Raw genomic sequence first — 12,160 nt, 5'->3', positions numbered from 1 at the left:
ATATATATATATATATATGTGTGTGTGTGTGTGTGTGTGAAAACCCCCTATATCCGAAATCCCGACACACACACACACACACACACACACAGATACCCTTTGAAATCGGCGGTAAGGGAAGATCGCCGGTGAGAAGGAGTGGCGGTGAGGGGCGAGCAACCGTCAACGTCGTCTGTGAGAGAGAGAGAGGGAGGCAGCAGCGACGGTAAGGGAGGAGGATCGACAGTGAGGTATGAGCGACGGTGAGGGAGGATCGGGGGTGAGGGAGGATCGGCGGTGACGGATGATCGGCACCGTCGTTGTGTGAAAGAGAGAGAGAGGAAGGCGAAACCCTAGATGGAGAGACAAAGAGAGCAGGGGGAGAGGAGACGGCTCTGTTGTGTTTGTGTTGTGTGTGTGTTCACAAACAAAACCCTACACACACCCACAAATGTTATAGTTAATGAATTTTTTATTAAAATAAAAAATTATTAAAATAATTTTTATAGTTGATGAATTTTTTTATAGTTAATGAATTTCTTTTTTTCATTTAGTAAGGTTAAAAATTTATTTGTTTCATATTTATTTTAATGAATAAAAAATTATTATTATTTTTTTATTTGGTAGAAGTAGGAATAATATTTTCCATTAAAATAAAGTTAATTTTTTGCGGTCAATGAAAAATATTTTTTTGCGATCCAAATTTTTTTTTTTTTGTTACTAAAAATCAAGAATTAATTTTTTGTGGTAGAGGATAGGAAGTGGCAATAGTGGTGAAAGTGGTGGATAAGAGGTGATAGTGATGGTGGTAGTGATGGTGAAGGAGATAAATGGTGAAGTTGTGGTAGTAGTAGAGGAGATAGAATAGCAGTGGTAGAGAAGAGGTAATGGTAGTAGTAGTGGTGGTAGTAGAGTGGTAGCGATGGTGGTAGTAATGATAGTTGTAGAGGTGGAGTGACAACAGTGGCAGTAGTGGAATGGCATTTGTAGTAGTGGTGAATGTGGTAGAGAAGATAGGTGGTGAAAGAGAGATGAGTGATAGACAGATAGAGAAGAGAGATGGAGAGAGAGAGAGAGAGAGAGAGAGACAGACAGACAGAGACAAAGTGATGAGCGACAGAAAGACAAAGTGGTCGCTAAAAGTGCATTTTCTTGTAGTGGATAACTCGGTAAATAGAGAAGAGATGAGGTGAGAGTGAGCAAGGTGAACACAATGGGGGAGAGAGACAAATAGACAGACAGACACATAGAGAGAAAGAGAGAAACAGTGGATCGATATTTACACAATAGTGGTAATAGTGGTAGTAGTGGTAGTGGAGTTGTGACGATGGTAGTAGTAATGGGTGAGAGAGATAGAGAGAAGAGAGATGAGTGAAAGAGACAAAGAGAGAAAATAGATGAGAGAAGAGATAGATGAATGAGAGACACAGAGAGAGAGAGAGAGAGAGAGAGACAAATAGACAAACAGAGAGAGAAGAGTGATGAATTAGAGAGAGAAAGAAAAGAGAGAGAAGAAGATGAAAAATAGGTGAAAGATATAGACAAAGAGAGAGAGACAAAGAGAGAGAAAAAAAGAGCGAAAATAGATAAATGAGAGAAAGAGACAGAAAGAGATGAGTGAGAGAGCGAGAGAGAAAAAAATAAGAGAGAGAGAGAAGAGAGACAGAGAGAGAAGATATATAAAAGAGATAGAAAGAAAAGAGATGGACGAGAGATACAGAGAAAAAGAGAGAGACAGACAGACATAGAAGAGTGATGAGTCAGAGTGAGAAAGAGAAGAGAGACAGAGACACAGAGAGAAAAAGAGAGATGGACAGAAAGAGAAGAGTGATGAGAGAGAGAGAGAGAGAGAAGAGAGACAGAGACACATAGAGAAAGGGAGAGACAGACAAACAGAGAAGAGTGATGAGTAAGAGAGAGAAAGAGAAGAGAGACAGAGACAGAGAGATAGGAAGATGAAAAAATAGGTGAAAAGAGAAATGTTCAAAAGAGTAAGACGACGTCGTTTATAGTGGATCGATAAATCGAGAAGGAGCTTGATAAATAGAGAAGATGAGAGTAAGAGAGTGAGTAAGGCGAACATAGTGAGGGAGAGATAGACAAATAGACAAGTAGACAGAGAGAGAGAGAGAGAGAGAAAGAGAAGAGTGATGAGTGAGAGAGAGACAGTGAAAGAGAGAGATAGACAGAAAAAGAGATAGAGAGAAAGAGAGAGAGAGAGAGAGAGAGAGAGAGATAGAAAAGAGAGAAAAACAAGAGATGAGCGAGAGATAGACAAAAAAAGAGAGAAATAGAGCGAAAAGAGATGAGCGAGAGAGAGACACAGAAAAGAGAGAGACAGAGAGAGAAGAGAAATGTGCGAGAGAGATAGAAAGATAAGAGAGAGAGAGAGAAAAGAAATGAGAGAGATAGAGAGAAGAGAGATGAGCGAGAGAGACAGAGAGAGAAAATAGATGAGAGAGATAGAGAGAAGAGAGATAGGCGAGAGACATAGAGAGAAAATGAGAGAGAGAAACAAACAGACAGAAAAAAAAAGTGATGAGTGAAAGAGATAAAAAGAAGAGAGAGAGATAGAGACAGAGAGACAGGAAGATGAAAAAATGAATGAAAAGAGAAATGTTATATCAAAAGAGTAAGACGCCATTGTTTTTTTTTAATTTTTTTTTGCGACAGAAAAATACCGTTGAATTTATTCAAACCATTTTGTGACTGTATATATATGAAGTTGTCTCAAAACCACAATCACTACGCTAGGTTAGAGTTTTCCAAAAACTTTTTTGAGAAAATTATACTTTCTTGTTTCCGTGTTATATTGTTTTTACTGAATTTTTTTAATATTTAAAGTATTTTTTGTAATTTTTAGACACACCTAACATGAATACACCTAAAAATTAAAAAAATTGTAAAAAAAATCTTTTAAAAATTCACTAAATACCAAAAATACAATAATTCAATACATTTTTTTTTGTATTTTTATGTATTTATTAATTTTTAAAAAAAAATCATAATTTTTTTTTAGATATATCTAAGTAAGGTGCATCTAAAAAAATATTTAAAATTTTAAAAATATTCACAAAAAAAAAAACACAAAAGTCACTTATTGCGACGACAGAAAATGCCGTCTCAAAAAAGCAGAGTATTTGCAACGGCACAATTTGCCGTTTCAAAAAATGAGAGTATTTGCGACGGTATATTCTGCCGTCGCAAATACTCTGCTTTTTTGAGACGGCATTTTCTGCCGTCGCAAAAAGTGACTTTTTGAGACGGTAAGTGTGCCGTCGCAAATAGTTCCGTCTCATAAACCCACTTTTCTTGTAGTGGTAGTTAAATCTTGATTGTAAGTTGGAGATATAGTTGTTCTAAAAAAGTATCATTAGGCCAATAAAAACAGTTGCAATCAGAATACTTAAAAGTACAAACCCATCTAAAGAAGTAGAAGAAGAAGAATAATTAGGACCTGACTATTGAGAGGTACATGGATTCCTCATCTTTTAGCTTTGTTTGGCTCTCGAACTGGCCTATGCCTAAGACAAAAATGGAAATCTTGTTCCAATGTTCAAGTGTCAATCAAACCTAATGAGAGTTTGATCCGAACATATGGACTTGTCAAAGCAATTGGACAAGCTATCGGGGTTCATGTTGCTTGGTCTGCTCCATCTGTAGTATATTATTAACAAATTTATATTAATTTACTATAGTTTCTAATACCTTTATATGTTTTTCTTTTGGATGTAGATTTCGCAAGTTATAGATGCTAGTTGAGAATATTTATATAAGTGAGGTTGAGAATTTGAGGACTAAGTTTACTTGGTAATTTGTCTCTATGAAAGATGGATATAACTATGGTTTTTGAGAACTTACGTTTAGTTTGTCCATGGTTGGAATAATTTTTTATTTTTATTTTTATTTTTATTTTTTTTGTTGCTTTGACTTTATTAATGTGGTAGAATGTTTTATAATTTTAATTATGATTTAAATTTATATCTTTAGACTAAAAAATAATTGTGTTTTGAATTTTTTTTGTTTGTTTGTTTGTTTTGTTTTTAATGTGATGATCCTATGGTGATAATATTTATTATTATGAAAATATTACAGGATGAATGGATGTCAAATTGTCAATGTAGAATGTGACAATTAACATTTAATTTTTTTTTATAAAATAAAGAACAATTTTTATAGGCATTTATGCATGCTTATTTGTGGCTTTTAAGAGTTTTGCTAAAAAGAACATATAAGTGGTATTTCATAGTAGTAGTAGTAGCTTTGCAAAGTATAACTTGAATAAGTTTTAATAGCACTTATATCGGTTTTATGGTGCAAATGAATTGTCAAATATTAGTACTTTGAGCCACCACTAAAAGTTAGGTTTTGATGACATTTATAAAAGTTATTAAAAATATCAATTGTGGCGTAATAAGCGTCATTAAAAAAAGCAAATAGTGACATTTTTTAGATTGTAAGTCTTCTTTAATCGCGTTTGGTAATATCACAAATAGTGTCTATCGTGACATCAAAGTGTCATTGAAAACTTTTAACTTTGATGGTGTAATAACACTTACAAGTGTTACTAATATGTCACTAGTATCTATTGTGGCATGGATATAAATGATATTTATTCAAAATGTCACAAAATTAAAAAATATTAAAAGAAAAGTAGTTTTTATCACACTTTCTAATGTCCCTGAATTAAGAAAATATTGTAATATAATAATATGTTGACATGTGAAATAGTACATAAAAATTATAGGGTAAATTATGCAAATGATCCCTACAGTTTACACGATGTGTCAATTTGGTCGTTATTATTTCAATTTGTTCAATTTTGCCCCTTTATTTAACAGATTGTGTCGTTTTAATCCAATAAATAACGGCTGTTAAATTTGGTTGATAAAAAATCTACACAATGTGTTGTGTAAACTACAGGGACCAAATTGGCACATAGTTTGACTTTTCATCCACCAAACTTAACAACCATTATTTATTGGACCAAAATGACATAATCTATTAAATTAAGAGACAAATTGAACAAATTAAAATAATAAAAATTAAATTGACATATCGTGTAAACTATACTGACTATTTATATAATTTACCCAAAATTATATAACGATGTAATAACGATGTGATAAATACAGCATTCCTCATCATATTACATAGTATTGGAAAATTTTATATGGTGGAACCTTCCAACAGCATACAACTGTACGAAGAAAGAGTCCACTGTAATATCAGACCTTGCTGCACTACTGGACAATCTGTCAAAAATCAATTTTTAAATTGTCTTTTTTTTAGAAAAATTTTTAATGTTAATTCTGAAAAGTAAAAATAAAATACCCTTAAAGACCAAAACCGATTAAAACAACGTTTTGTTCAATTACATGGGATTATTAGACTTTCTTATCTTTTTTCAGGACTTATAAATTCACTCACTATGATGTGACAAGGGAATTGATCCTCAATTATTAGGTATGTAACAAATGAAAAGTTCATACCATATCAATGTAGGTCGAATTGTGAAAGTTTTTTTGGAGGTATATAACATTTTCATTTAAAAAATTGACCCAAAAAAAAATCTATTAAAAAAAGAGAAAATTACACTAACACTATGTTAGTGTAAAATATTTACAAACAAGTGAAAAATATTATAAATATTAATAATTATAATTATAATTTTTTACATTTTTTTATAATGATTTTTTGCTGCCCCACTGATTGGTTATCCCTCCTAAAAAAAAAAAAAAGATTTAAAATTGGTTCAAATATTCTAATTTCTTTGCCGTGTCAGAATGCCACGGGGAAGGTTCGTGACATGAAAGTGATCTGTGTACATGCATCTGTTTATAGGTTTCATCACAAACAAACATGTAGAGTTCTAGATTTTGGACGTAGTCATTATTGACCATTCTTCATTTGGAGAAAGTGCCCATCACCTTTATATCGATGCTTCTTTGTGGACCATTTATTAATATTATGGTATAGATTTAATCGTGAGTGGACGATTGAGATGGTATGTTAGATATGCTGGGACTAATGTTATGTCTATCATCATTTTATATTTAGTAGTATTACACATTAAGTTCACATTGGCAAGTGCATAGTTACATTACATTTCTTAAACTAGAAATGCTAACTACCTAGCTAACTAAGTAACTAACTAACTAACCTACATTCCCTAACTGTTCACTGCTAACATTCCAATTACAATTACTGCAACAATCAATCCACCTACAATCCATTTCTATCTACGACGATAAGTTTGAACGTTCTCATTTAGTCTTGCAATCTCAGTTACCATTTCCTCTAAGCTTGCAACCTTGTCCACTAACTTCGACAACACTTGTCTACCACGAGGACAAGTGGGTGGATCATACCAATAGAAGAAGTCACAAGCCTCGTTTTTCTGGGGAAAAAAACAATTTAAATAAAATAAAATAAATAAAGTACATAAATTACAAATTTCATATTATTCATGGGACTGGGAAAACTTACTCCATAATTTGGACAACTAAGAAACCTCCTAACTGGGTTCGCATGGGTCCATGAAGTTTGGATTCTTGCTCTTATTCCACAACTGCAAGAAGTCGACTCACCCCAATTGTTTCCACCCCAGATGTTTCCTTCACTCATATTTCATAATGGCTGAAATGAAGATTCGTTCAGCAGTGGATTCGTCGTTTGTATTGCCCTAAATTGATGAGATCGAAGAAATTGGGGGAAATTGGGGCAAATTGTAGCCCTAATTGGTGAAATTCAGGATTTTGGGGCTTTTATATGGGTCCAATAAGGAACGACGTCGTTTTTGGGTTGGTTTAGGCGCCAAAAATGACATTTTTCGTTACTTCAGGAAACGAAGATGGATGGGGGGCTTACATTGCGACACAGAATGAATTACGGGGTTCAAATTGTCAAAATTAAAAACCTGGGGTTTAATTTACAAAACACGCTAAACCTTGGGGTTTTATTTGTAACTTGCCCTAAAAGAAATTTCCTAAATGATACCAATTTTGGACTTACAAATATGTATATATTGGAAGTGACCATACACAAAATTAGTGTGTTAGAATTGATTTTTTTTTTTTTTGACACAAACACAAATATGACACAACTTGGAAACATAAATAGTTAGATTTAATTCCCATCAAGTTCTATTGAAAATAAGTCTTGGTAAAATTATCTCTAAAATAATTTTTTTATGACAATTTTTTATATATGTCGCTAAAAATTGACAATTAATGACTTTTTTTGTCATGATTTTTATAAATTGTCGCTAAAACTTACAATTAGTATAGCGATCCTGGGTTTTACTCCTTGTTGTACGGTGGTCTGGACCTGCTTCCGTGGACATTAGCAGTTGTTACTATCTTGTTTACATCCTTTCGTACTTTGTTTTTGAGTTATAGGATGTGTTGGGCAGGTTTGTTACAGGATGGTTGTGTGTGGGAATAAATGGTTGCTGCCCAGGTTTTTGGTCTTTCGCTCGAGCAAGGAGTTTGTCGCTCGAGCGAGAGTTGCGTTTTGTTTCTAGTGGCTCGAGCTAGGGTTTCTTCGCTCGAGCGTGCGTCTGCGTCTCATTTGGACCTGAGAGCTGTGGTTTTTGGCTCGAGCGAGCTTTCATTCGCTCGAGCGAGCGAGGTGTATGCTTTCGAGTTCCTCGCTCGAGCGAGCATTCTGTCGCTCGAACGTGCTTCTGGGTTGCAGACCTGAAGCTTCGAGTTTTTGGCTCGAGCGAGACTTTCTTCGCTCGATCGAGGGTTTCTTGTGTCTGGTCGCTCGAGCGACCAAGTCTTCGCTCGAGCGAGTCTATTTTATATCAGCAGACAGCAGCGATTTTAAACATCACTTTTTCATTCCCTTCTCATTTCAAACCCTAGATCCGAGACCCTCTCTCTCTAAACTTGTTCTCTCTCTAAGATTTGATCTCTCTGGAGTGTGAATCTACCCTAGGGCCTTTGTTAAAAAGATAGAGGGTGTTGAGAGCTTTGTTTTAATCTGAAAAAGTTGAGATTTGGAGCACGTTGGATTTTGGTCTTCATCTCAGTTTGAGCTCAAACTTTGAGGTAGGGATATCCTACTCCTCTTTATGAGCTTTGTCTTTGAATTTTAGCATTTTGATATGTTGGGGATTGTTGTGAAATTCCGAGAAAGTTTGGGGGTCTTTATGTAATTTTCATAAAAGAGGGGTTTTAACTAAATTGAGCCCATGTATATTTGTGGCATTGAAAATGGAAATTTTGTTATAAAATTGGTGGAAATGGGACCTTAGGGTCGGTGTTGAGAATTGTGGGAAATTGCCCTAATTGGTTTAATAAATTAATTTGTATAATTAATTTGAGAAATGGGGAATTGAATTGGAAATGTTGAAATTGGGAATGTATGGGATTAAAGGGTGTAGTTGGATCATTTATCGCTCACCTAGTTGAAATGTTGATTTATTATCCATTTGGTGCATTTATTTTCTGTTTAAAAATAACTGCTTTGGGCTATCGGTGGAGGATAGTCTTGATTGTTGTAGACAATGTATGATGATTACGCAAACGAAAACTGATCAATGGAATGTGTCATTGAGTATGACGGTTGAATGAATACATTAACTTTATGTATTGATTGATGATGTGTGTAGTAATTGTTTATATGCATTGTGTTGTGTTGGAGAAGATAGGGGATGTACTCCACGATTTAGGGGAAGATAGGGAATGGACCTCTAAACCGGATGTTGTGTGGGAGGAGATAAGGGATGGACTCCGTAGATACAGCTCATATGCTTATCTATTGATGTGCTAATACAGCTCATATGCTTATCTTTGGAAGTGTTGGTACAGCTAATATGCTTATCTGTTGACGTGTTGATATAGCTAATATGCTTATGTATTGTGAAATGGGGAAAATGTTTAATATGAGTTACTGTCTCATATAAGTTGTTTGGCCAGGTTCTGAGCCATGGTTATGAATTGAGAAATGAATAAGAAATGGAAAATGAAAAGTAACATGAACTTGTATGTTATGAAACTATAATGTGATAAAAGTGGAGGTACCAATGTTGGCCATCTATCAACTGCTAATCTTTTAGTCATTGTCCATAATTGGTTTAGTGTATTTCTACTAGGCTGTGGCTCACCCTATATGGGAACAACATTTTCAGGTACAGGTAGCATGCCACATCCAAGGACATAGCTTGGGAGGCTAGAGGCTGACAGACTTTTTGGTGTTGCTTTCTTTTGATGTATTACATGTAAACTCAAGCCTAGGGCTTAATGTGTATATGGGTTAGTACTCATTTCTTGTAACCAAGTGTTGGCTTGGAAAGTTGTAAGCTCATGGGGCCTTTACATTTGTTATCAACATGTAATACTTTTGTAAGGAGTTACTCTGATGAATAGAAGGATGTTGATCTTTTTTTATATCAATGCATGTCAATATTGATGGGTTTAATGTTATTATTTTGAGGGCGTTACAATTAATGATGCTTTTTTATGACAAATTTTTTTCATATGACTTATTGGACAATAAGTCTACTTATTAGGACCTACACATAAATACTCCTATTTATTTTATTTATTTCTATATCTTAACATCATTTATATTACTTTTAGTCACTATAAATTTTCTAAAAGTTGCCATAGACGGAAGTTTTGTGACATGAAAGTGATCTGTGCATGTACCTTTGTTTATGTTAGAAATGGTTTTGGAAGTTTTGAAAAAATCAGATTTTTCCTTAATATTGGTCTAATTTTTAGGTGGGACTCATGCGCCAAATTTGGTAAGTTTAAGTGCTAACGCGTTTTAAGCCGTATTGTGATTCACGTGGTATATTTGGTTGCTCAAAACCATTATCAGGTGAATAGAAAATTGAAGCCAAAGAGAGCTCCATGAAAATAGTGTTTTTGGTGAAATTTCCTAATGGTTTGGATAAAGGCTTGTCCCTCATTGATTTGGTGGAAAACTTTGAGTAGGTGTTAGGTTTTATTATTGGCAATCCCGTTTGACAAGGATTTCTTTAAGTAGTTGATTTTCTTTCAAAACTAGGATTACTTTTGGATTTCTATAAGTAATTGGATTTCTTCCAAAACTAGGATTACTTTTGGATTTTCTATAAATAGTTGGTTTTCTCCTAAAACTATTTAATTCCTCAAGATCTTCTTTTTGGTTCTTAAGGTTTATATCTGGGGATATTTTGTTAGTTTTCTTTGATGTTTTATTGAGTATTCAACTCATGGTTTAAAGAGAGTACATCAAAGGTTTTGTTTGTCATACACAAGAGAGAGAGAGAGTTGTTCTTCGGTGGATTCTGAAGAATTCGAGCCTGAAGCTTCAGTGGATTCTGGAGTGGCTCATCGTAAAGACAATTCCGAGGTGAAGATGTGGTTGGAAGAGGCACATAGAGGTTGGTTCAATTAGGCGTGGATTCGCTAGGTAATTAAGAGTATACTTGTGTAATTCCTTTAAATCTTCTTAGTGGATTGTTTTGTAGCTGTTGCCCGTGGTTTTTTAATCACAGTTGGAGGTGTCCAATTGTGGTTTTTTCACGTTAAAATCGTTGTGTTGATTTGTCTTGATTGTTTGATTGGGATTGTTATATTCTGCTTAAAATTGATACATAATCACAAATCAACATCTAGGGGATTTCTAGATTTTTCAATTGGTATCAGAGCAGGTCGTTCTATTTTTTTTAAAAAAAATTCTTTTAGAACGAGATCTTGTTTGATTTGTGATAATGGATTCAATTCGTGAGGGAAATTCTATGGTTCGACCACCCCTACTTGACGAATCCTCGGAGAGTGATGATGAAGAGCTTGAGCAAGCTTATGAAAAGTTGTATAAGGAGTGTATTAACTTATTCAAATTAAATGACAAACTCACAAAGAAACTCAAAGCATGTGAAAGTGAGAATGTCAAACTTAAGGAGGAGATTTCTGAGGCTAGGATTGATGCCATCAAGATAGCTAATGATCGACAAGCTCTTTGTGCAAAACTCTTGACTTACGAGACAGAGAGGAATGAGCTACAACAGATCCATGCAACATATGAAGAAAAAATTGAAACTCTCGAGATGTCTCAAGTTGCTTTGGAATAACTAATGATCAAGAAAGAGGAAGAACTCAAGTGTGCTATGGCTACCATTGGTCTTTAGAACAGAGGATCAAAGACTTTGGACAATATCATTGGGTCTCAACAAATTTGTACTGACAAGAATGACATTGGCTTGAGTGATAACAAAGAGCAAAAACAGAGTGCATCTACATCTCATGATACAAGAACTCAAGGAAAAGGAGAACAAAAAATTCAACATGAGGATGGACTTCTCAAACTTCCTAGAGTTGGTAAGGTAAAAGAAAAAAAGGTACACCCTGTACATCCTGTTTTTATTTGTCATCATTGTGGTATGCATGGTCATATTCGCCCTTATTGTTATAAGTTGCATGGGAGAGTGTATTTGCCTAGACCTATGAATAGAAAGTTGGAAACCATGTCAAGACGGGTTCTCATTGAAAGCGAAGAGAACCACAACGTTAAGACAACACCCAAGAACCGCAATTCTCGCAATTTTGTTCATACTAAAGCAGTTTGGGTGAGAAAACTTGACTTGTGTTAATTTGTTTATTTGTTTTAGCTTTTGGGTTTTCGTGTGTTTTTTTTAATATTAAAAAAAATTTAAAAAAAAATGTGTGCATGTTCTTTTTTTTTTTTGTCTTGCTTTGGCTAAGAAAAAAAAATTAAAAAAAAAAATCAAAAAGATTTTCTTAATATGGTTTTGTAAGCTTGAAATTTTTGAGTGGTCCTTAGTGCATATTAGAATTGATAAGAATATCCATTACATGTTAATATGTGTGTGCTTTCTGTGGTCATTACTCATTTTGGAGTGTGTGTTCTTTGATTAGTATGTCTCATTCTGTACACACTCTTGGATTAGCAAATTTTGGAGTCTTCCGCCTTAGTGATTGTTTTTCTCTATAGACTTCTGGCATTGTATCTTTTACTTTTCTTGAGGAATTGACCTATACTAGCATATCATGGGTGATGTTGAGTCTCTTAACCACCTTCCATCTTTTTACATCTCCACAGCTTTTCCCCTCTATTCTTTGGAGTCCAGCCATGAGGAAAAGGCCACCTCAGAGTCACCAGCCAGGCCATCCTTATTATATCCATGCTTCTCTAGTTCGGTTTCCATACTCTTGAGCGTGTC

Source organism: Camellia sinensis, chromosome 7 (assembly GCF_055761805.1).
Source record: "Camellia sinensis isolate YWXY chromosome 7, ASM5576180v1, whole genome shotgun sequence".
In the NCBI taxonomy this organism is placed as follows: Eukaryota; Viridiplantae; Streptophyta; class Magnoliopsida; order Ericales; family Theaceae; genus Camellia; species Camellia sinensis.
This window is presented reverse-complemented; position numbering follows the sequence as displayed.